This window comes from Halyomorpha halys, unplaced genomic scaffold (assembly GCF_000696795.3).
Source record: "Halyomorpha halys isolate HHAL.00 unplaced genomic scaffold, Hhal_1.1 Scaffold1664.1, whole genome shotgun sequence".
In the NCBI taxonomy this organism is placed as follows: domain Eukaryota; kingdom Metazoa; phylum Arthropoda; class Insecta; order Hemiptera; family Pentatomidae; genus Halyomorpha; species Halyomorpha halys.
This window is the reverse complement of record NW_027107683.1, coordinates 169,284-174,155: the sequence shown is the minus strand read 5'-3', so window position 1 is coordinate 174,155 and position 4,872 is coordinate 169,284. Positions and strand designations below refer to the sequence as shown.

Genomic DNA, 4,872 nt, shown 5'->3' with positions numbered 1-4,872 from the left:
ATGGATTGGAGAGGAGTTAGACCAGGAAGATGAAACAACCCGTGAGTGATGGTTCTACTGTCAGCTGCACGCCTTGGTCATTGAGATAAAGACCTTCCTCTTAAGAGTGTCGTGTACCAGCATAGAACAGACTCATTCTAAGCACTGTTATCCTTTAGGAGAACTGTTAGGAAGACATATATTATCAATTGAGTATAGGAGAAACTGGTAATATGAAATATGCTAATATAGATGCCTTCGATATTTTGATCCCAATATAATGCTTCCAATCAATTTGTGAAGTAGTTCGCATTTATTTCCCTACGAACTTTGAAGAGTAGACACCTATATTCATATATATAAATAATAACAAATATATTTATATTTGGAATATGTGATAGTTGTAAACTAGTTCCCAATGGGATAACATTTTTCTTTTTCTTCATTCAAACTCGTAATATTTGTTAAATGATACGCAAGCAGTTTTCTCGGTTGAAATTACTCAGTATTAATTTATAAGGGTATCTAATTATTTAAGAGTATTTAAAGTTTTTTCACTGAATAATTATGTAATTAATTATTTTTCAATAAAAAATTATTATGAGCATTGACTTATAAGACTTTTGCTTCCAACGGCTTATATTGAACTTCTCTTCCGAAATGTATTACTTGGCATAAATTTAAATATTCTTTTTATAATTATTCAGAAACACTCGTATTATTATTAATATTACTGTAATAGCATAACATTGAAATATAAATTCATTTTTTCTGTTCTAATAAAAAAAAATAATTCAAGGAAATAATTTTTAATTTTATCAACAATATCTTGGGTGGTTTCTCTACAAGCCTGTAACACTCCATTTTAACTAAGATCAAATTTACTGAATGTATTATGTATTGTTGTGAATTTCAATAAAGATATTGAAAACAATTTTTATCAATATATTTTTTCAAGATGATTTTTATTTTTTTTTTTATGAGGTCCGTATTACAATTGTTTACACACTAACTTAGATTTCGTTTGCTTAGAATAATGATCCTGTGGTCTCTAAAAATTTCCTTTAATATGATAATAGAATTAATTCAGGAATCCACTGAGATTATAAGTTTATATCTAAATCCAACAGGAAACTTATATTAACTTAAAAACAAAATGGGGTCTCATATTACCAAATTACCACCCTGAATGGACATTCTTGAGTCCTTACTTTTAAATCTTCTAAATAAATTATTTGTTATAGTGAGTAATAAAACATATTAAAATAATACTTATTTTTATCTTATCTGCCTAATGGAAATAAATTTATTTATTTTTTTACTTTATAAACTATCCTCATAAATAAACCCTGCAGGGTGTTTAACAAAGCTAAAAAACTTCCCATATAAAAGCTCATTTTTTGAAAATATCGTTTGTCTCAAACCTATAATTAAGAATATAATTAACAGACAAGAATTTATGGACTTAGATACCTTTATGCAGAAAACACAGATTTATCACAATTGAAAATGTTGATACAAATGATATAGATTAATTATTTAAAAAATCATAATTGATTATAATTTTTTTTTTTATTTGATTTATTTATTTTACCTTTCTTTACTATAGTTGCTGACTTATTTTACTATTGTTTAACGCATACCTACTTATGTTTATTTGATATGTGCATACATTATTACATGTATATTTAACCTTTATATTTTATATTTATCTTTTAATTTTATTTTTATTATTTATCAATTTATTTTTTCATAAATAAAGCCTTAATACTTCATTGTATTATTTCAATAAAATATTAGAACAATTGAAAAATTAAGTATATAGTAAGAAAGAGTGAATTTAATAAAATATTCCTTCCAGGACGTTACGATAGTTCACAGTTTAAGCGTTTACCGCCTCGTGGTCACAAATACCTGGATCATAAAACTGATTATTTTCAATATCATAACAGATAACAGCTTAAGTTGACCTTTGGAAATGTATAAGTCTCAGGAAAATGTCACATACCCTCCGAATGGAGAAACGTACGAGATTTGGTAAGCCGTGGTCGAAGGAGGTAGGGGTGGTTCGCCACGCTGGTTCCAGCCCTGTATATAAGCTAGGGGAAGTGCTACTGTCAACACAGTCAGTGCCTACTCCTAGCGGTGACAGCTTCAACATCATCAACATGCAATTCTTCAAGGCGAGTCTACTTCCTTCAGTATGTAGTGTGTAGCATGTGTGGTATGCCAAGGGTGTCAATGTTTGCAGGGAATCATGATTCAGTTTCTAGAGATTTTTCAAAAGTTTCACAGTATATCCATTTTTATTGGTAATACATATAATTAGAAATAATGAGTCATTTTATAGTTAATAAATATGTGTGTTTCAAACAACTTACGGATTTAAAATAATAATTTAAAAAAACTCTTCGATGAAACAATAATATTAAGTGAATGAATTGATGATACTAATTCTTTTGATAAATTAGAAACTGATAATTTAATTGGCAGCAAAAAAATATATTTTCAAATATTTATTTGTTTCGGAAATACTATATGATGATTACTAATAATGTTTCTACGTTTAAAAATTTAATAGTTTCCCAGAAATAAATTCGTTTATTTTAGCACCGAGTCCAAGAGTTGTCTTTTTTTTTTTAAGAATTATAAGAAGCATATATTATGTAATTCAAAATAAACCATTATTTTATAACAACGTAAAGAATCATAATTTTGGATATAAAATTATGCTACTTTTTATCAAAAATATTTTTTGGAATTTTTTTTAAATAGTTAAATTTTTTTTCTTAATTCAACTTTTTCTTATAATATTCTCATAATAAGGATGTAGTTCTAGAAGACAAAAACTTATTAGAAATATTTTTTTACCTTGCCCCTAAAGTTAAAATATTACAAATTATTTAATATGACATTTATTTATTGAAGAGATTATTTTTGATGGGAATAACAACAAACGCCGGACCATGGTTGAAAGTGAAACTGAAAACCATTGGTTTATTTTTTGGGCAATTAACATCTGTACGTATATTTAAAATTTATTTGATATCAATCGTAAAACGTATTTGGTGATTGATTTATCAGGAAAGGGAAAAAATTCTCTTACCAAGTTAATAGATTAGTACAGTTTCCACACCATCTTTAACTTTGTTTTTTTCTTGTACGTTATTATTTCTTTTTTTACAGTCCATTATTTTCATTTTCGATAAATTATCCCTTTTCTGCAGATTTGGGGAACATAATGAATCATATTTCAAGGTGAACGATTTTTCGTTTAAGAATAGGGGACGAGGCGATGTTGAAATAAAGCCAAAATATTAATATTTCGAACGGGTAGAAAAAGTAGAGAATAAAATATGAAAAAAAAATTATACTATGTTATACTTATACAATTTTATTAACATTTATACACTTTTAGTAAGCTTATTCTAGACGGAATATTCTCAAAATTCGGACCAAAACTTAGAAAATGCCTAGGAAAGTATATTTAGGCAAATTTAGCGAAAGCAGTAGATCGAATTCGACATCAAACCATAAAACAAAAACTTGCTCTAACTGTGAAAATCATATAAATGTTTGAAAGAGTCATGATTGAACGCATATTGGACTATAGGCAGACAGACACAGAACCAAAATTGTACCTTGATGTATAAAACGTAAGATGCGGTGAAAATCATCGATTTTGAGGACAAACATTTCCTGCTTGATGTAAAAATGTTTCCTTCAGTAGCGAGGAATTTAATAGATTACGAAGATCATATTCAATTTAAATTATTATCCACATGTCTGGAAAATTGATTTCATCTAATTTTTTTTAACTGCTTTATATTGTTTGTAAACGTTTTTGTTAAACTTTAAATTGTTAGAAATTAGGCAGTCTAAATTTTCTTTAAAAATAAAATTTAGCTTTTTCAGTACGAGATAGATGCATTGCACACAAAATTTGTGGCAGATAGATGGTCCATTGGTTCATGGCCCCTACTATAGGGATGGAAGAAACGAAAGTTGTACCGAATGGAAGTTGTCTATGGACTTGAGGAGTGTACTAACAGTGGTGGGTACTTCTTTCGTCTCTTCCCTTTGTCTTCTGTGGATCGACACCGAAGATCGACAACGATACGGGTCGAGAATACTAAAACTAACCACGTACTTTTTCTTTTAATAACATTGGTGGGCTGTTTGAACTTACACATTTATAATATTTTCAGTCATGGAGTAATTTAATAATGATTATTATTACATCATTACTCATTCTAATTACTTTTTTCAGTCGTATTTCTTGACAATTAGTGGTTGAAATGGATTATATTTATAATTTGTACACACTAAACAGTTTATATTTTTGGAAAATAAAATTACATAGTGGTAAATAATATCATTGAGATACCCTTTTATAGAGTCAGTTATAGGAACTCTAAAAACTTCTTAATCTAAAATGAAACGACCACATAGTAACGCTTTGATCTTACATCAATGAGACATAATGGTCCAATGTAATAGGTGATTGGTGAAATCAAGTCTGCAGCCAAAGCAAGTGCAGTATGTTGCTTAAACCTTTCGGCATTATATAAAGTAATTAAGATGTTTCGCACCATTTTTTTTTTTTTTTTATAAAATTGATATAATGCACCTGAAGCAGACAGTACTCTGATTTAACATGGCTGATAATCACACGTGTAAAATATATAATTTTAATGAATTCACCCCGAGTGAACAATTTTTTTACTTACTAGAATCTATACATAATTAGTCCTCACCTTCTTGGACACTTCTAAAGGAATATTGACACCAATCTTGAACATTTGAAAGAAAATGAACAAAAATTAAGATTAGATTAGATTAAGGAAGTCTGATTCCTCCATGTTTCAGGACCACACCCAAGAAAAAAATATA

At 28.2% G+C, this 4,872-nt stretch overlaps 1 long non-coding RNA gene across 1 annotated transcript in view; it reads left to right on the top strand.

Moving 5' to 3' along the window:
- Positions 1 to 2,104: 2,104 nt before the first annotated feature.
- Positions 2,105 to 4,872, top strand: part of LOC106690330 (uncharacterized) — a 4,667-nt gene continuing 1,899 nt past the window's right edge. Inside the window, exon 1 of the long non-coding RNA XR_010843071.1 lies at positions 2,105 to 2,162. This is a non-coding gene — a long non-coding RNA (uncharacterized lncRNA). The remainder of the gene's footprint in view (positions 2,163 to 4,872) is intronic.